General features: G+C 46.6%; 1 long non-coding RNA gene across 1 annotated transcript in view; it reads right to left on the reverse strand.

Moving 5' to 3' along the window:
• Window positions 1-6,486: 6,486 nt before the first annotated feature.
• The window catches only part of LOC127000412 (uncharacterized), a 147,798-nt gene continuing 133,146 nt past the window's right edge, over window positions 6,487-21,138 (reverse strand). The window contains exon 3 of the long non-coding RNA XR_007754025.1: window positions 6,487-6,789. This is a non-coding gene — a long non-coding RNA (uncharacterized LOC127000412). The remainder of the gene's footprint in view (window positions 6,790-21,138) is intronic.

Consider the following 21,138-nt stretch of genomic DNA (forward strand, 5'->3'; position numbering starts at 1 on the left):
TTTATTGTCTTTGGTTGTGGTTGTTTTTGTTGTTGTTTTTGGTGGTGGTGGTGATGGTTGTAGATGGTAAGTTCTTTGTTTCATTTTATTTCGTTTTTTTCTGCTCTTTTTTCCTCGTCTGGTTTTCTAGTTAGTCTTTGTTACTGCTTTTTCTCATCTCTCATTTACGCCATTTCGCCTTTTTTTCCATTTTTCATTCCTCATTTGGTATTTTAGTCAGCTTTTTGTTATTGTATTCTCTCTCTCTCTCTCTCTCTCTCTCTCTCTCTCTCTCTCTCTCTCTCTCTCTCTCTCTCTCTCTCTCTCTCTCTCAAGAAGAAAACAAGAAAAAAGACAATGTATTACCGAGGGGATAAATATATTGGCTGTTTCGTAAAATCTCTCTCTCTCTCTCTCTCTCTCTCTCTCTCTCTCTCTCTCTCTCGCCGGTAGTTGCTTTTTGTGTGACAGCCGTTTCGCAACTTCACGTCTCAAGATCACGGTCATCACTTCTATCCGGATCGGCGCTGCATCATATTTTCCTACAATATAATCTTCTTTACCGCCGGAGTTCCGTCACAATCATCGCCAGCACCATCAGCTCCATCACCCTCATTTCTCACCATCGCGGTCTGCTATTACGGTTATTCTTACTATGACTACAACTATTACTGTCATGCGTTGTTACTATTCCTATCCTGTTTCGTTATTTTATTATCTTCTCACTATCACTACATCTATTAAAGTCTTATGGTTTGGTAATATTAGTCATCGTTTATCAGTCATCCTGCCTCCACCACCACCACCACAGCCACCACCAACACCAAAGCCATTTATATCAGTCACCATTATCCTCACTTCTCTCTCTCGTCAAGGTGCCAAAACGATCACCATCACGGAGGTAAATAACTATCATCACCATCACTTATGTCTGTCCTAAAAATAGTTACTGATACTACTAAAACTATTAATGCCTTTCTATTCTCTCTCTCTCTCTCTCTCTCTCTCTCTCTCTCTCTCTCTCTCTCTCTCTCTCTCTCTCTCTCTCTCTCTCTCTCTCTCTCTCTCTCTCTCTCTCTCTCTCTCTCTCTCTCTCTCGACTATTTATATTCATTCCAAACTCCTTCTTTCTTCTAATTTTCCGTCTTTCCACTCACTCTTTCTCTTCTCTTCTCTTCTCTTCTCTTCTCTTCTCTTCTCTCTCGCCCTCTCGCTCTAACTGGTCGTGATTACAAACTATTAGAGGTCAGACGCGGTGCCCCGGCCGGTCTCCACTTACCTAATGGCAAAACAATCATGTCGAGGCCAGGTGTATCATTGAGCCTCTCTACCTTCGTATTACCGGTGGTTCATCAGGAGAATCGCGATCCCTTTAATGTTTCAGATACACGGGTGGTCGAGGCGCCCCTTCTACCCCTACCCGTCCGACCTTCCCCGACTCCCCGACACCTCCGCCGACTCTGACTCCTCCCCGTCGTAACCTCCTCTTCCTAAACATCATCCACTTTGATTCTTCTTCTTCCTTCATTCTTTCTCTCTTTCTTTCTCTTCCTTCGGCCTCCTCCTCCTCCTCCTCCTACTCGGTCTTTTCGAGGTCTGTTTCCTTCACCGCATCATCATCATCTTCCTCCTCCTCCTTCTCCTCCTCCTCCCATTTCATTTATCTCTCTTATCTTAACTTCCATGATCATTCCGCCTCCTTTTAACCTTTCTCTCTCTCTCTCTCTCTCTCTCTCTCTCTCTCTCTCTCTCTCTCTCTCTCTCTCTCTCTCTCTCTCTCTTCTCGACCTTTCCGTAATCTTGTTCTCGTTTCTTTCATCCTCTCTTTTCTTCCTTCTTTAATCTTTCTGTTCTATATTTTTCTTCTTCCACTCTTAAACCCTCATTAATGCCTTCCTTCTTTTTCTCCCTTTTTTTCTTTTTTCTCTTTCTTTTTAATCTCCTTCACCTTTTACCTCTTCTTTCTTTCTTTCACTTTTCACTGCCTTCCTTTTTTCTCTCTCACCATTTTGTCTTCTTTTTCCTCCTTTTTAATCCTTTACCTCCTACTCTTCCACCACCTCTTCCTCATCTCTTCCACTTAACCATCCACCCTTCAACCCACCATTTCCACAAACCTCCTTCCCTTATCACCACGTATACGATCACTACCATTATCGATAGACGGCCAGCACCACCACCACCTACAACCTCACCACCACCACCAACCACCATCATCACCACCGCTTGTCATAACTCACCCCTATTAACTTGACAACGGCAAGTTTCATCTGCCCACCGACGGCGCTGACTGACTGACACACCAAGCCTTTAATTTGAGCTTCGCCGCCCTGACTGTTAAGGGATAAGCCAATTGACCACTACCTCCCACTCCCTTGCTGCCTCTCTCCCTCTCCCTCGCTCTCGTCTCTCGCCGCCTTAAAACTATACCGCGAAAGCCCACTGCAATAATAGGCTGGTATGCTAGATATGAACTCCAGACCTCCTCCTCTTCCTCCTCCTCCTCCTGTTCCTTCTTCTCCTCCTCCTGAACTTCAACCATTTATATCAAGTCTATGTGCACGATAGGCCACACACACACACACACACACACACACATGCGATAAACACTCACATGGCATTCCACGTAAACACACACACACACACACACACACACACACACACACACACACACACACACTCACAAAAGCTTCCCATGTATACACTAGCTAGCCATGTACACATTTTACCCACGTACACATACCTTTTTTTATAGCAGAGGAAACAGCTCAAGGGTAAAAAAAAAACAGGAAACAGCTCAAGGTAAAAAAAAAATTAAAAAAAAAGAAAAAAATGTCCGCTACTGATTGCTCCTATTAAAAGCGTTCAGAGGAGTGGCCGAAAGATAGGTCAATTTCGGGAGGAGAGGTGCCCTGATACTCTCTTCTTGTAAGAATTCAAGTCGTAGGCAGGAGGAAATACAGATGAAGGAAGATAGTCCCAGAGTTTACCTGCGTGAGGGATGAAAGAGTGAAGATGCTGGATAACTCGTGCGTAAGGGACTTGGACAGTAAAGGGATGAGCTTGAGTAGAAAGTCGAGTGCGGCGAGGCTGCAGATGGTTTTCCCCACTGTACGTACAAACACCGCCTAGTCACATACATAAGCTACCCACCCACACACGCACGCACACACGCACGCACAAAACCCACGTCAAGATGTTAACAGAAATCGATCTAACGACTAACAGACACCAATTATTATTAAGGAGCAATTTAAATACGAAGGAAAACTGTATAATTATGTCCCTGCAACGCAAGTCCAGTGTGTGTGTGTGTGTGTGTGTGTGTGTGTGTGTGTGTGTGTGTGTGTGTGTGTGTGTGTGTACGGTGACCTTGAATGTCTGCGCAAGACGAGCGGGTTATCAAACTGGAGGAGGAGGAGGAAGAAGAGGAGGAAGAGGAAGAGGAGGAGGAGTGAATTGGTAGGATGAAACATGAGTGTGATTGAGGGAGGTGCTTGCTGCATGAGATTGTCTGTTTGTCTACATCTCTCTCTCTCTCTCTCTCTCTCTCTCTTGTACTCAAACTAAAAAATTCCTTTTCATTAAACCTTCCTCACGCTTCCCTGCCCCCCTCCCCACCCCCCCGCCCCACCTGGAAGCCCTCACCAAGACCAGGCTCGTCATCTCTTCGTTTACACTCCTCCTCCTCCTCCTCCTCCTCCTCCTCCTCCTCCTCCTCTAACTCTTCCTCCTACTATTGCTCCTGCTCGTCAACTGCTTCTTCGTCATTTTTGTCGTCTTTCAGTGGAGCAGCGGGGCGTAACGAGGCACCAGGAGGAGGAGGAGGAGGAGGAGGAGGAGGGGTGAAGGGAGGGGCACGTGGGTGTTGCTTGCGAGGTTTTTGATACAGGAATAGTTTGACAGGACAAAAGAGGGAAGGGCGGTGTTGCAGTATAGGAGTTAAAGAAAGACACAGACAGAATAACAAAGATACCTCCACCTCTACCCCCTCGCCCTATCCCTCTCCCTCTCCCTCTCTCTCTCTTTCTCTCTCACGCAAGGGATGATTGGATACGGATTCGCGTCGGGGCTACACAGGGAGGACGCGTGAGTGATTGACTTATCAAGCGCAAAAAACAAGCCTCCCTGTCAGCGGCGCGGATTAGCGGGCGTGCGGGCGGCTTGCGGGGCTATCACGGGGCAGGGAGACAGGGGAGACAGGGTGAGACAGGGTGAGACAGGGTGCCCGCCGCCTAACACTGCCCGGGCCTGCACACACGTCCTCCGGGGCTAGTCAAGCGATACGACCCATCAGGAAGGAAGGATCACCAATGTAGGTATGTGTGGGGGTGGGAGGGGGGGGGGAGAGGGGGGGGGGCTGAGGGTGTGTGTGTGGGAGGGGGGGTGCTGTGTGTGTGTGTGTGTGTGTGTGTGTGTGTGTGTGTGTGTGTGTGTGTGTGTTGGGTGTGTCTTCATTTCTATCTTCGTTTTCTTTATCATAACATTTTGTAAGTGGGGTTTGTTTATTTGTTTTATTCTTCCTTTCTCCTACTTCTCCCTTTCTCGATTTTCATTAATTTCCCTTATTTTTCCTTTCTTCCCCTTCATATTATTTTCCTTCCTCTCCCTTCATGTTATTTTTGGTGCGCATCTGAGTGTTTTTCCTTTTCCTATTCCAGTTATTTTTTTATAGTTTTCTTTAACTAAACGTAGAGGGTGTTTTCTGTTCTCCCTCCTACTCTCTTCTTCCTTTCCTTCCTCTCCAATCGCTCTCCCCTTTCCTTTCGATTCTCCTAAGTCTGATTGCCGTTAAATGGTAAATGTTACGAGTCAGAGAGGAGTTTATGCGACGTTCCTTTTTTTGTACGTTCTCTCATTGGATTTTTTTTCGTTTTTCTTTTATGTTCCTCTCTTCCCCCTTACATAATCTCGTCACTTCTTTTACGTCTTCTTCCTCCTCCTCCTCGTTTTTCTTCTCCAGCCAACGCTCAAAAGTTTAAAACAGTCACTCACAACATTCTTTTAAGTACCTTCAGATATTTTTTCTTGTACCTTCTCCTTTATTACATTTACGTTCCAAAGCGCCTCCGCCCGTCACCTTCTCTACACAATGGCTCGTTAGTTCCGTTTTGGGGGAGCGAGAGAGAAAGAGAAATAAGTTTAATAAAAAGTGACAAATTATACTTCTCGTCCCCGTCCGCACACAGCATAAAGCGACGGAACAACCCATTAGGAAAATTTCATTACACGCCATTAAGTGGATGACAATTCTTCTTCTTGGGTAAAAAAGGAAAAGGGGAAAAAATGGAAAAGGGGAAAGAATGGTTGCTACCCTCCTCTTCCTCTTTCTCATCCCTTCCGTCGTTCCCATTTATGTTTTCTTTTTTTTTTCTTTCCTCTTCCGTGTTTAAGGTCGGTTGCTACTGTTCTAATGTAATGTAACGTCATGATTTTTTTCCCCTAAATCACATTCACACCTCAACAAAACCCGACATCCTCTCTCTCTCTCTGCTCTCTGCTCTCTCTCTCTCTCTCTCTCTCTCTCTCTCTCTCTCTCTCTCTCTCTCTCTCTCTCTCTCTCTCTCTCTCTCTCTCTCTCTCTCTCTCTCTCTCTCTCTCTCTCTCTCTCTCTCTCTCTCTCTCTCTCTCTCTCTCTCTTTCTTCCCCAGGGCCCCCCGCGGCTGCACGTCCCCTGTACAAGTCGCCTCTCCCGGGACCTTCCACTCAAAGGGTTGTTGAGCGCCGCTTTTGTTTGTATTCCCGGCGATGCTAATTGATCATTGTTCCAGCAGGTGGCGCCTCTACACGCCCACAGGAGGAGGAGGAGGAGGAGGAGGAGGAGGAGGAAGGAGAAGATGGGGCAGAGGAAGATTTGCGAGACAGATGTGTGACTCGAAGAAACGAAAAGAATATCAGAGAAAAAGGAAAATATGCAAAGGCAATTCTGATAAAGGATGGAAGGCGTGGAAGAAGAGGAGGAGGAGGAAGAGGAGGTGGAGGAAGTGGAGGAGGAGGAGAACCGAACAAATTGAAGAGCATAGAGTAAAAATTGCTTTGGGAAGGATGTAAATTGGATTGAAAGAGAGAGAGAGAGAGAGAGAGAGAGAGAGAGAGAGAGAGGAAGAGAATACAGGAAGAGAATGAAAGATATGATGGAGAAGAAAACAGAGGAAGGAGGAAGGAAGAGAGAAAGAAAGGAATAATGCCAAAGAAAAGTTGAAGAGGGGAAACAAAATGACGAGAAGGGAAAGAAAGGGGAAGTGAGGGCGAGGGAAACGTGAAGGAGGAAATGATGGAATAAAAACGAAGGGGAAATAAATAGGTGAATGATATCAGGGGAGAGAGAAAGAAAGACGGGGTGAAGAAGGGGAAAAAATAAAAGAAATTGAAGGAGGAGGAGGAGGAGGAGGAGGAGGAGGACGAAGAGAAAGAACATGAAAGAAACTGAATAACAAACAAAAAAAAAAATACAGGAACACAGAAATAACAACAAACAGATAGATAGACAAAGTGAAAGATAGATACAGATAGAGAACAAGTGAGTGAAGAAGGCTAAAAAGAAGAGGAATTGGAGGAAGAGAACGAAGAGAAAGAACAAGAAAAAAGGAAAATAAAAATAAAACCACGGGAACACAGAAACTACACCAAACAGAAAGAGAGCGAGAGAGCGAGAAAGAGATACATAGATAGAAAGACAGAGAGAGGTGAGAAGGACCCGGTAGCTCGTCACCCCCGGACAAAGCGAGACGGTCAAGAGCAACTCACGGCTCGGCGCCTAAGAATAATTGGCGAGGCAGCTACTGCGTCCCCGTCCGCCTCAACACGTACCTGCAAGGGAGAGAGGAACTGTTGGTGACTTCAATAGAAAACAGCGTCAGAGGGAAAAACTAAAGTAGAAAGTTTGCATAAATCTAAAGCTGACGTAAACAGGATAAGGGAAGAATATGAAAAGTTAAGTGAATCTAGTTAACTATTTTTTGTATTCATGTATCAGTCTCCTTGTCAACAGTATCAGCATGACAAAAAAGATGAAAATTAATGTAGGTGAAGTTTGCAGGTCTAAACTTCCTTGATCAACAACATAAAGAAGGCAAAAAGAAAGAATGTCAGAAGTTAAATAAGTTGAAGTTAATTGTTTTTAGGCGTACTTTTTTTTTCTTATAAACAATAAATTGTTGGAGATGAACAGAAAAATCGTCTTCAGGTGTAAGCTTTATTTACGAACATCAACAAAACAAAAAGAAACAATAAACGCTTCAAGATAAGCAGGTAAACAGGTCTTCAGGTGGGAGATTTCCATATTAATAACAAGCAAGACATGAAAACGATAGAGCTGAAAATAAACAAGTGTCTTCAGATGCAAATGTTCCTATAAATAACTGGTAAAAAAATAAGTAAGTAAATTTCTTATTATAATGGAAAACAAAGGAATAGAGGAGACGTGTGATATTTTGCTTATTGAAGGCACATCAATATCAGTAAGTTATTCTTAGTTACGCCTATAAATAATGATTATAATTCTTGAAGAGGAAAAAAAAGCTAAGCACGTGTGGATAAAATTTACATGATAATAAAACAAGAAAAAAAAATGATGAATGGATAAACGAAAACTTTAAAAAAAAATGTGAACAGGTGACGACTTACGTTCTAAACAAAAACAAAAAAGAATATTATAAACGTCCTTGAAAAATAGGAAAGGATAAAGAAAAATATGTAAACTTTCCGTGAAGTTAAAACACAAGCAAGACTCAGAGCCGGCCTAATGATAACTTTCCTCTAAATCTGAATATCAACACCTTAATCATGCCATTTAAATTAAAGTTCGTCTCTGGCAGCGAGGCGACGAAAATTACTGCTTCAATGACTTGGGTGGGAATTTTAGTCTCGTCTTGAAGCTTAGATGCATCGACGCCATAATTCACGGGGTAACAAGACCTACAACGCACAATATATTAAATAAACAACGGCATTTTTCTTCATCCTTCCCCTCGCACACATAAGCTCATCCTGCCTTACTCTGTTTGGCTTCGTCGCTGACCTAAGTAATGATGGTCAGACAATCGATTCTTCCTCTTTTCAAATATTTCTTACACTCTTCTCTAAGACGCTTTTTTTTCACTATGTTTAAGGAGAGTGAGACTTAATCGATTCTTCCTCTTTTGAAATATTTCTTACACTCTTCTCTAAGACGCTTTTTTTTCACTATGTTTAAGGAGAGTAAGACAATCTATTCTTCCTCTTTTCAAATATTTCTTACACTCTTCTCTAAGACGCTTTTTTTCCCACTATGTTTAAGGAGAGTGAGACTTAATCGATTCTTCCTCTTTTCAAATATTTCTTACACTCTTCCCTTCGACGCTTTGTTTTCACTATGTTTAAGGAGAGTAAGACAATCTATTCTTCCTCTTTTCATATATTTCTTACACTCTTCTTTTTGACGCTTTTTTTCATTAAGTTTAAGCATATTTTCTTTATTTGTTTCGATTACGTCATTCTCTTTGCCCTCGTCGCTTAGCTAAGTAATGATTGAGAGAGAGGGCGACGCAAATTGGCTCTTCTATTCTTCATATACTGCTTTCACTCATCGACTCATATTATACTTTATTATTCTCGTTCATGTAATCTCTTTACGACTCACTAACTCACCACGCCTTTTACTGTCTCTTCTTCTTCGTCCTCCTCCCCACCACCTCCTCCTACTCTCCTTTCCATACTACATTAATTTTTCTTATTGACTTTCTTTCATTAGGTTTATGCATATTTTCCTCCATTCCTCTTGCTTCTACGTCACTTCTGTATCGACTCGCCTTCTTACACGACTCGCCCTTTGCTATGTCTTCTTCCTCCTCCTCCTGCTCCTCCTCCCCTTCCGGTCCTTCCTCAGCCAGCACACATTTCTTGCTAACTTACACGCGTCCTCCAATGGTTCAAAATTAGTGGGCAGGACAAGATATGACGATAGTTAGTGTGCCATTACGAAGACTTACAGCTTTCCGCGTGTCTCCCGTCAGAGGGGGCTTTTTACAGCAGCGGGAGTAGACGAGGAGCTCCGGTAGTATTTAGAATAGAATATAGGGTTCCCACATACCTCGCCTGTGTTATCGAGCATCGTAGAGAGATTATGAGTGCTTTTATGGGCATGTGTGTGCGTTTTCTTGTTGGTTGGTAGTTTGTGTGGTGTGGTGTGGTGTGTATGTGGGGGGAAGGGGGGGGAGTGTTACAGTGGGATTGAATTAAATTAGCACAGCAAAAAAGAAGTTATGTCCCACTAATTTGAGATGCAAGAACACGGTCGGCGGATGCAACGTGAATTACACTTAACGTAAGACCACCTCAAAATCATTCCTCCTCTTTGGGAAGGAGAAAATTGTGACTAAGTGAATGTATACGAACTCCGGTGCACCCCTCCCCCTAAAAAAAATAAAAATAATAATAATAATAATAATATCTACACTTTGTCATTACCTGAATTGCGAGAGCCGCTCCTCCATTCAAGGCCAATTAGCATCTATTACACCTGTCTATTCACGTTTATGATCTACTTGAATACTGATGGCTGGAGCTTGACATTAGGCCATAAAAGAGCAGAGAAAAAAGGGACCGTGAAGTGGAGGCAAATGGCTTGGAGGAGAAGGGAGAAAATGGGAATTGGAAGGGGGAAGTAAGGGAAAGGGGGAGATTGGAAGGGAGGCGAGGGGCAACGTTCTGATGGGCTGCTACTGAAGCGGAAATGGAATCAGACAGGCAGACAGACAAACATACAGATACGACATCCCCCTTCCTCCCTCTCTTCCTTTTCAACGCTTCTTTCCTCGCATTTTCCCTTTTCAACATCCCTTTCTTTCCTCTCTTCCTCTTCAACGCTCATTTTCTCGCTTCCTAACTCTTCATTGACCCTTTCCTCCCTTTCTTCCTCTTTCACGTTCTTTTCCTTCTTCTCTTCCTCTTCACCACAACTTTTCTCCTTTTCTTCCTCTTCAAAACCCTTTAGCTTTCTCTCTTATTCTTCAACACTCATTCCCTCTCTTTCTTCCCCTTCAACACCCCTTCCCTCCCTTTCTTCCCCTTCAACAAACACACATCAACTTTCAACAATAATTTTAACTTCCAGAGACACAAACATCGCCTTTCAACCATATTCTTATCCTTAAGACACACAAACACTCATATCGATTTTCTATCCTGGTTTTAACTTCCGAAGACACAACCATCGACTTCCAATCAAATTTTTAACTTCTTAACACACAATCATCGACTTTCAACCATATTTTTAACTTCTGGAGACACGCATCACCTCGCATCATCATCATCAACATCAGCAGCACGAGCGCCAAGAATCCTTTTAACTTATAAGAGAAGCTTCACCCTGGGTTATCCTTCGTCACTGTCTCTCTTGCGTCACCCTCTACTCCACCCTCCTCCCCTCACCCGCACCACCACCATCGCAACCCTGCATGCATCTCTCACACCTGCCTCTTTGTTTCCTCCTCATCTTTGCCTCCTCTTCCTTCTCCTCCTTCACTCCGCGTCGCTAAAACAAACACGCATTTCAGAGCATTCCAAAGGCTCACAGGCGCGATCTCTGTGACTGATTCCCTTTGGCAGAGTGCATCTCAAGCCCTCCCTTTCCTTCCTCTCCCTTTGCCTTACTCTCCCTTCCCACGGCACCTCCCTCCCCGCCACTCCTCGTTCCCTCTTTCCTCCCCCTCTCCCTCCCTCCCTGCCCCCGCCACACCGTCTGCTGCAGTGTGGGGGAGGAGGAAGCGAAGTTATTTTTTATAAGCCCCGCCAGATTGACAGGGCAGAAAAGGGGAAGCAGAGGGCGAGGGACGGGAGAGGGGAAACTTGTGAGGGGCGACGGCGAGTGTGTGTGTGTTTGTGTGTGTAAGCGAGAGCGAGAGAGAGCGCACGGATATATACAATACAAAAGACATGCAGAATGAAGAGATAACAATGAGCAAGGAGAAGTTATGCACGGGAGGAGAACACAAGAGAGATAATCAGAGGAGGAGACGGCGGGAGATAATAAACAGGGCCAAGCCTAACAGAGGGAGGGAGAGAGAAGCAAAACAAACAGAATAAATGAAGGACGTGACACAGAGACAGAGGGAGAGCTAAGGAGATAAAGCAGAACACACACACACACACACACACACACACACACACACACACATGCACAGAATCGGCCGGGTTTAATGTCACACTTACAATGAAGGAGCGAGGGAGGCACACGAACTTACAACAATGACCTGCATCCTCCTGTCAAATGTGAACAAGCTTATCAGATCCCTCGCCCCTCTCCCCCTTCCTCCCTTTCTCTTCCTCTCTTATCGTTTTCTCTCTCCCTCATTCCTTTTCCACCCCTTTCTGATTTCTCTTTCACGTGTTTTCAGTCTCTTCCATGCCTCGTTTCCTCTTATTTGTCTACCAACCCTTTTATCGACCCGTACAACACTCCATAACCTTAACACGTTCATCTCCTTCCTCTTTGCCCAGTTTTAATTATCTCCGTTTCCTCAAGTTTTACCCTTTAGCGTCTCCGTTTTCTTTCAATAATTTACTCATTAACCTTTCATATTTGCCTCTACAATACCCCTTTCATATCCTCCTCAAGGACATCCATTTACTTTTTAGACTATTCTTTTACTTCCTTCTCCAGTTCTTTCCCTTACTGTTCTTTACTCACCCTCTACTTCTTTCCTTAGCCGTTCCTTCATCCCTCCACTTCCTTTTAAGCATCCAGTCTATGCCCTTCTATACCACTTATACAACTCCACTCAAATCCAGTATTAACTTCCTTTTTACGAAATCATCTTTACTTCCCCATGTCAGTTCTTTCGCTACAGTCTTCCTTTCACCCCTCTACAACCTTTTAAAACACCCAGTCGTTCCCAGATGCCCTTCTACCCACCTTACACTATTCCACCCCAATCCAGTTCCTCCCAGCTGCCATCCATAACGAATCCCCTGCACCCACCCCTCTATTCCCCTCCACAGTCCCCCAGCTGCCTTCCATCTCTTTCCCGGCCCTTAACCTCCCTTCCCTCCTCGCTCCGGCAGTACCAACCCGTAGCGGCCCTTCACATCCCCCCCTTGGGTCCTCCGCCTACTTATTAGTAAACAGAGGGCGCTTAAAGACTTCACTCGCGCCGGGGAATAACAAGTACCGTGGAGGCTAAGAAATCGAAGGCATATCGCTGGCGAAGATCTACAACGGGACGCGAAGTAACAGAGCCATACATATAAATTCTCTTGTTGTGTGTTGCTGCGCCCACGGAATAAAGAGCGGGTGGAGAGAGAGAGAGAGAGAGAGAGAGAGAGAGAGAGAGAGAGAGAGAGAGAGAGAGAGAGAGAGAGAGAGAGAGAGAATGATAAGATAAGGAAGAGAGAGAACGGGGAAACCTTAATAACGATAGAGGCAAAAACAATAAAAAACAAAAACATGGATAAACTACATTACCAGAAGAGAGAGAGAGAGAGAGAGAGAGAGAGAGAGAGAGAGAGAGAGAGAGAGAGGTGAGGAATGCCAGATCCGGATTTAAATGATACACAGCGGTCTCGAGTTTGTCATGTGTTATGTATCGCGGACAGGAGCGGCGAGTGGTGTGACTGGCTCCTCGGGGTACACACACGCCCGTGCATACGTACATACATACACACATACACGGCCGGCAAGACAGACTAACGGATGGATAAACTAAGGAGCAAAAACAGACACAGACACACATCCTTCTCCCTCTCTTTTCTCTCTCTCTCTCTCTCTCTCGGTGCTGTATTCTCCTCTTTTATTATTTTCCTCCTCCTCCTCTTCTTCCTCCTCTTCCTCCTTATGACAAAGCGATTAAGAGATTTACGAAGATTAAGTCCTTGTGTACTTTATTTGAAGGGGTTCCGTCTGCTAAAAGGGGAAAGATATATTTAACTCTATACACAATTACATCATCTATAAAATTATTTCCTCGCCTTTCCTTTATAGTCGTTCCTTCCTATCACACTTCTTGCCTGAATTGAAGTGAATATTAGTTATGTTAAGAAGAGAACTCCTAATTTAATCACAACTTTCTTTTATGGTCAAGCTTTATTTATTTATTTATTTCCTTCTTTCTTTCTTTCTTTTGCAACAACACTCAACGAAAAAAAAAATCAGTTCACTTCTTTATACATCTTTCTCTAAGGTCGAGTTTTGTTTAGTTATCCATTCATTTTGCAACAGAAAACTCGACGTGAAAAAAAAAATAGTTCAACAGACTTCGAAGAGGAAAAGAACAACCTCGCTCACTGCACCTTCAGCTTCTATAAGAGTGCAGAGTCCTTGGTAAGCCGCGTCTTTCTTCTCTGTTCTGGACCACAAATACGTCACAGAAAATCCTCGCCGACAGGTATTATGCGAATCAAGTTTACCTTTGGTGTTGAAGAAGAAGAAGAGGAGGAGGAGGAGGAGGAGGAGGAGGAGGAGGAGGAGGAGGACGAAGAGAAGACTGAGACTAGAGGAGGCGGAGAAAGAAGAAGAGTAACAGACTGGAAGAGGAGTAGGAGGAGAAGAAAGAGGAGAGAGAGACTGGAGAAAGATGAGGAAGAAGAAGAGAAGAAGGAGGAGAAAGAGGAAGAGATGAGTAGGAGAGTGGAAGAGAAGAATAAAGACTGGAGGGATACACGAACAAGAAGAGGAAGAAGAAAGAGGAGGTGAAAGAAGGACTAGGTGGAATGGCTTTAAGAGGAAGGAGTGTAGATGGAGATGAGTAAAAGGATGAGGATGAGGAAGAGGAAGAGGAAAAGTGGCGACGGCGGAGAAAGAGGGAGAGGAGAAGAACCACGAGGAGGAGGCAACAATGAAAGACGAGCAAAAAAACAAAAAGGGGGGGGGGGAACAGATAAAGAGGGAACAAGAGGAAATGAGACAACAAACAAGGCCAGACAGGCATCGGCGGGGAGGGAAATCATACACGGCGAATGAATAAAAGATAAAGGCTTATCACTAGAGCCGCGACACTGACTGGCGGGAGAATAAGCAGGTAAAGCAGAGATTAAGCAGCCCAAGCAGGTACAACGATGTAGCAGGAGGAGGAGGAAGAGGAAGAGCAGGAGAAGAGAAGGAGGGGTAGAAGCAGAAGAAGGGAGGTACAACAATGCAGCAAAAGGAGGAGGAGGAAGAAGAGCAGGAGAAGAGAAGGAGAGGTAGAAGCAGAAGGGAGGTACAACGATGCAGTAGAAAGAGGAAGAAAAAGAAGAGCAGGAGAAGAGAGAAGGTAAAGTAGAAGCTGAGGAAAGAAGGAAGAATTGGATGTAGACGATAAAGAATGAGAAAAAATGAAAGAAAGTCAGAAAACGATGCAACAAAAGGAGAAAAAGAAGGAAGGAGAATAAAAAGAGAAATGGAAGTAGAAGAATCGAAGGATGAATGCAATATAGACAACAAAGAATGAGGAATAATGAGAAAAAGTCAGAAAACGATGCAGCAACAGGAGGAATGGAAGGAGGAAGAAAAGGGAAAATTAGGATGAAAAGAAAATATGAAAATAAGATGAGAAGGAAACAGGAAAATAGGAGGAGAAGGAGAAGAAGCAGAGGATCAAAGTAAGAATGAAAAACAGACAAAAACGAATAAGAAAACAATGAGAAACAAAGTCCGACAAAAAAAAGAGAATGTCGGTAAAGTGAAGAAGAAGAAGAAGAAAAACAAGAGAAGGGCGAATGAATAAATGTATAGAGCGTTATCAGATACATAAACAGACACATGTATACATTAGCGATAAGACCAGGACCCTCATAACACGCATAACAACGCTTGAACAAACAAACCCAGACTAGCAGAACGCACTTAACGATAACTCAGGACAAACAAGAACATTCCAACCGGGCACGTAAAAAAAAAAAAAATATAGGAACACACAAAAAAACAAAAACACGTAAAAACATTCAAAATCACTAAATAAACCAGAACAGACGTAACAAAAGCCCTAATCAGGTAACAGGTGAAGAAGGCAGGATGGACAGGACAGGTGCAAGGAAGAGGAGGAGGAGGAGGAGGTGAGGAGATCGAGAAGGAAGAAAAAATAGAAGAGGAGGAGCCGGTAAGGTATACAAGAGACAACAAAGAGAGGAGGAGGAGGAGGAGGAGGCCATGAGGTATACAAGAGCGGCAGCAACAAGAGGCACAACAGAAGCCTCATCAGGTGTATCCGCGGCCAGGCAGGTGCATAAGGGCGGCGGGTCGGGAGCCACAATAAAGGGGGAAGCTGCCGCGTCTCATCCCCCGCGCTCATGAAACTCCATCCAGACGATCAAGTTCACAGCTGCCGTGCGCCGCCGCCCTTGATGTGGGGGCAGGGGGCAAGGGGAGTTAAGGGAGGAGGGGAAGCAGGGGGCGAGAGGGAAAGTAAGGGAGGGAAGGGAAGGCAAGGGGGATGACGATATGGGAGCTCCGTGGTAAGGGGAGAAAGGGGAGAGGGGAAAAGAGAGGAACAGAAAGGCAGTATGGGGAGGGGAAGCACTAGGGAAAGGGAGGGGGCAGAAGGGGAGACAAAATGGAGCGGGGAAAGAGGTCGTTGATCTGGGGGTTCTGTGACAAGGGGGAGGGTAAGAACGGGGGGTGGGGAATAATAACGGAAGGAAGGGTAAGTATGGGGAGGCAGGGGGTGAAGGGGAGGCAATGGGGAGCAAGGAGAGAGACTGTTATGGGGAGAGAGGGGAGAGAGATTGGGGGGAGAGAGAGAGAGAGAGAGAGAGAGAGAGAGAGAGAGAGAGAGAGAGAGAGAGAGAGAGAGAGAGAGAGAGAGAGAGAGAGAGAGAGAGAGAGAGAGAGAGAGAGAGAGAGAGAGAGAGAGAGAGAGAGAGAGAGAGAGAGAGAGAGAGAGAGAGAGAGAGAGAGAGAGAGAGAGAGAGAGAGAGAGAGAGAGAGAGAGAGAGAGAGAGAGAGAGAGAGAGAGAGAGAGAGAGAAATTAAAGCAGGCTCACAAGTCCATGAATATAAAGGAACTGAAAAATTTAATGCAAATCCGATGCAATGGAAAAAAAATAACAACAACAACAACAACAACAAACCCTCTCCTCTGAAAAAAAAAAGTCACCAACCTCATAAGTCTCAAGTTCAAATTAAATTAACACATTTCCGAAAGAGACGAGAACAGCGACGACCCAGCCAACCAGAGCGAAGGAGGAGGAGGAGGAGGAGGAGGAGGAGGAGGAGGAGGAGGAGGACGAGGAGGCGGAGGAGGAGGAGGAGGAGGAGGAGGCCAGGCAGAGGGCGGCATCCTTGATCAAAATTAGGATGAAATGGATGATATGAACACACTAACACGAGGTGACACGAGGACACGCGAGAGGCTCCTCCACCAGCCAGCCGAGGAGGAGGAGGAGGAGGAGATAAAGGAGGCTGGGCAGATGTCGCCACTGTACTCTCAGAAAAAGTGATAAAAAGTCTGATCTGATAATTTACTTAGTCTCTCTCTCTCTCTCTCTCTCTCTCTCTCTCTCTCGACAAATTGTTTACATAAGTTCTTGATTAAGCAACCTTCTGACTTAAGACTTAACTAGCTCACACACACACACACACACACACACACACACACACACACACAAGCGTCATACCAGCAACGCGAACAATACCACTGCAACCCTTCTTCTTAACTAACACCTACGCTATCCTCCTACGCTTACCTACAACGTCATTCTCTGCTGTCAACGTACAAACACACACATACACACACAAAAAAAAAAAACTGCAACACCTTCGTCACCGTTCCTTTTTTCTTGTCGCAGTCGTCGTCGTCATCGTCTTTCTCCTCCTCGTCCTCGTCCTCGCCACCAGCCATTGTTCATAAATTTTCCATCAGGCTCCGTGTCCCTCCGCGCAAGTTTTGTTTGTGATCTTATTTGTTTGCGTCTCAAGGGAGCAGTGGGGTGAGGGTGAGGGTGAGGGTTACGAGGAGGAGGAGGAGGAGGAGGAGGAGGAAGACGACGAGGAAGAGGAGTGGGGGAGAGGAGAAACAAGAGAAGAAGCAAGTGTTGGTTGAAAATGAGATACACGAACAAGAAGAGGAGGAAGAAAGAGGAGGTGAAGGAAGGAAGAGGTGGAATGGCTGTAAGAGGAAGGAGTGTAGACGGAGATGAGTAAAAGGATGAGGAAGAGGGAGAGAAAAAGTGGCAGAGGAATGGAATGAAGAGTGTGCGAGAGGGCTTGAGTGCTTAACGCCGGCTCGGAGAAGGAGATAAAGGAGTGTGAGATGCGGGGAGGAAGGGAGAGAGAATACGAGAGGGCGGAAACAAAAAGTAAAGGAGCGGAGGAAAACGAGAGGAGGACGCGTTAAATCTCTCTGTTCCCTTTCTCTTCCTCCTCCTCCTCCTTCGTCTCTTCCTCTCCAGCAGCAAACGAATAAGGTGTCACGGGGGCTTTTATCCCTTTTATGGGCGACAATGTCCTTTGATGTCCATCTTAGTGCTCGGGGTCAGGGAGCTTCCCGCCCGACGGCCCAGTCATCCTCCCACTTGTTATGGGCGGCGTGGGCGCGGGCGGAGGCGGGGAGGGCGTGCAGGTGGGTGGAGAGGGTCACCCACTCAGCCGGGGAACAGCACAATGGACGTCGTTAGTCCAGTCGCTCCAGGCAGGTCAGGGGCCGTGTGTGCCAGCGGCCGGACGCTGATCACGCATATAATAAACCTTCTACGGCGCTGCCCTGACGCTGGCCGGGGCGCCTCGAGAGGATGAGAGGAAAAAAGCCGACACGAAGCCTGCGACTGATAAAAATGAGGCTCCCTCGCATACCTGCCCGACCTTTAATGCTGCAGAGGTAAGGAGGAAGAGGAGAAGGGGGAGGAGGAGGAAGACGGGAGGCACACTTGAAGGGCTTCTGCACCCCTTCCTTGCGGTCAGCGGGCAGCCTCCTGTTGATGCTGCGGAGGCGGAGTCGAGGTGTCCAGTGGCGGAGGGGCAGGACGGAGGCTGGAGGCTGGAGGCGGGGGAGCCGAGCGGGGGGTGAAGGAGGAGGCGGGGGCGAGGGTCAAGGGCGGTGATGGAGGCAGCAAGACCCTCAGTAATGGGAAGGTAGGATGAAAGCAAGCAGGAGGAGGAGGAGGAGGAGGAGGAGGAGGAGGAGAAGGAGGAGGAGAGATTTCAAGTATGGAGGGGTCGGAGCTTGGCAAGACTCCATTAGGAAAATACCCAGCGTGGGGAGTGTTTGGGGAGGAAAGGAGCTCAGAGGAAGCGGCGAGCGTGTCCTCAATGGCAGCCGTTTGTCTGAGCGTCCCCGTGGCTGCGTGCTGGACGTGGCGCCTTGTCCGTGGGGGTTTTAAGGACGCCAAGTTAAAGGACGCCATGCCCCGCGAGACATAATTTAAGGCGACGCAGCGAGGGCCGTGAGAGGGGCTTGACGGATGCAAAGCTACGGCATTACCATCACAATACGGCTCATGCAATATAAGAAGGATTATACTTAAGGTCTCAGAATGGGTAAGCCTTTTCCCCCTCGCATTGTCCCCGCCCCGCACCGTCCCGCCGCGTCACCGCACCGAACACACGGCGTCCCCAGCTCGCTTGGTTGTCCACACTTGAAATAAATCCTCCACGCTCACATCTCAAGCGCACTAAGTGAGGCGTCGTCCGCAGGCCACACCTTGTACCTTTATGACCACGAGGACCGGCGCGAACGATCCATTAAGGGACTCGTGCAAGCCTCTCCGCCGCGGCCATCGCTCAGCCGCCGGTGCAGTGGACATAACAGGCAGGATGTCAAACTGCCAATCTGCCGTGTGAGTGCAGCTCCCGCGGTCCTCGGTGAAGCCAACCTGCCCAGCCGTCCCATCCCTTCCCATTCCCTCTCGTCACTCGCCCGTGCCCGCAGGTGATCACAAGCTACTCCATAAAACGCAAACATTACTGGGTAGTCGGCAATAAGATATGATAAGAACATTCTTTAACGGCGACGGGCAATGAAATTTAGAGTCGACCTGATATCCCCCTACCTGCTGGGAGGCGCGTCCGGGGCGATAGCATCTCGGCCTTTTGTGTCCACGGATTGCCTCAACAGCCCGGGATGATGTGGCATGTGACTGTAACATGTTTTAATAGTTTTCTTTGTTGCATGAGGATCGCGAGGCTCCCATCCGAGGGCCAGTGTTCCAGGGACGTTATCTTGCCCTGATGCGGACCGTGGCGTGCAGGGAAGGAGGAGGAGAGGGAGGTGGAGGAGGAGGGAGCAGAGGGAAGGCCGGAGATAAGAGAACTAAGTGATGAAGGGAATGAAGTGGATAAGGAGTTGGCAGGAGGAAGGGAATACGAATAAGAAGCAGTGGAGACTCTTGATAAGAACTTCAGCGAGGGAGAAGACAAAAAAAATAGTGAGGATAGAAAAGGCGATGAGAAAATAATATCCCGAAGAAAAGAAGAATTCGGAGTGGAAACGAAGGCGTGAAGGAGAGGAAGAGGGAGAGAAAAAAGATGAGGAGGCCAAGAGAGAGAGAGAGAGAGAGAGAGAGAGAGAGAGAGAGAGAGAGAGAGAGAGAGAGAGAGAGAGAGAGAGAGAGAGAGAGAGAGAGAGAGAGAGAGAGAGAGAGAGAGAGAGAGAGAGAGAGAGAGAGAGAGAGAGAGAGAGAGAGAGAGAGAGAGAGAGAGAGAGAGAGAGAGAGAGAGAGAGAGAGAGAGAGAGAGAGAGAGAGAGAGAGAGAGAGAGAGAGAGAGAGAGAGAGAGAGAGAGAGAGAGAATATCGAAGAGAGAGAATACTGATATAAAGAGAGGGAATATATACAAGAGAGAGATAGAGACAGAGAACATGGCAAGACTCTCTTCGTTTTCATCCTCACCTCACACACTCTCTCTCTCTCTCTCTCTCTCTCACACACACACACACACACACACACACACACAGACACTCTCCCTCCCGGTCACTCCTCCGACTCTCCGTGCTTCTCCGAGCTTCTAATCTCCCCCGTCAATCATTATTAATATTCTAATCTCGCTGGTCGCTCCTTGACGCTGCACACACTGAGGGGACGTGGATAGCAACTCAAAGGAGGCTCTGGAGGGCCACTACCAAACACGCGCGGTCACCAGCCAGCGAAGGAGAGCCCGGGCCGGTAGTTTCAGACGCTTCCGCCTTTCACATCACCTACTTCCAAAGCCCAAAAAGGAGCTTAATCGGGTTTTCAGGAGTGTTTTTTCACGTTCACGGTACAGAGGAAGGGTCAAACTACCACCAGGGGCAAAAAACTACCCCTGGAAATGCCCTCAACGCCTACGAAAGCCTTGTCAAATATGTGTGCTGGGGCGGCGAAAGGTTCAAGAGTACGGACCCTGACACGTGGGGAGGCGGTACTCTGTTCACGGCTTCGGCAGGAGGAGGAGCAGGAAGAGGAGGAAAAGGAGGAGGAGGAGGAGGAAGAGGACGAGAAGGAGAGCACGGTCAACTACGGGATTATGTTTGGGGTCTTGAGAGGTGGGAAAGAGGCAGGTAATGGACAGGAGAGAAGAAGGAAGATGAGGAGGAGGAGGAAGAAAGAGAGAGGAACCAGGCAGGAGGGAGTGAGCCATGAAGAACGGGCGGGATGGAAAAGGGAAAGAAGACAAGGAGGAAAATGAAAAAGAAAGCGGGAGGGAGTGGGAGGCTTGAAGAAAGAGAAGGGAGAAGGGGAAAGGAGTTAGTGGAAAGAAAGGAAAAGAGAACCACAAATGAAGATAATGAAAAAAAAAATCAGGCGGGAAAGTGAAAGACAGCAAGAAAAAAGAAAGTAAGGAAAAGTAGGAAAAGGATGACATTGTGCTCTTCCTCTTCTTCCTTTCCATTCATCAGCAGCATCACCACCACACAAGTCCAAAAACAAGCCCCTCCCCATCAGGAAAAGCAAGAAGAAATTGAGGGAAGGAAGGAGGAGGGAGAAGAAGTCAGCGAAGGTGAGAGAAAGAGAAAGAGAGGCACAAGAATCCGCAACCGAAGATAAAGGAGAAGCGATATTAGCGAAACGCATCCATCATAGAGCCCGGGCGGGTCTTATCTTGGGCCGCCGCGACTGACCTGCCCTCTATCTTGGGTCGGCGGGACTAACGTGGCCTCTATCCCTCACTCCCGGTAAAGGGCGGCATAAAAGGGGTGCTAAACTCCTGCAGGAACCTCCTCTTCGCTTCAGGAGAAAGGAGAGGAGGAAGGAGCAAGAGGAAGGGGGACATAGGATAGGAGGAAAACGAGTAA

Source organism: Eriocheir sinensis, chromosome 18, assembly GCF_024679095.1.
Source record: "Eriocheir sinensis breed Jianghai 21 chromosome 18, ASM2467909v1, whole genome shotgun sequence".
NCBI classification, from domain to species: Eukaryota; Metazoa; Arthropoda; class Malacostraca; order Decapoda; family Varunidae; genus Eriocheir; species Eriocheir sinensis.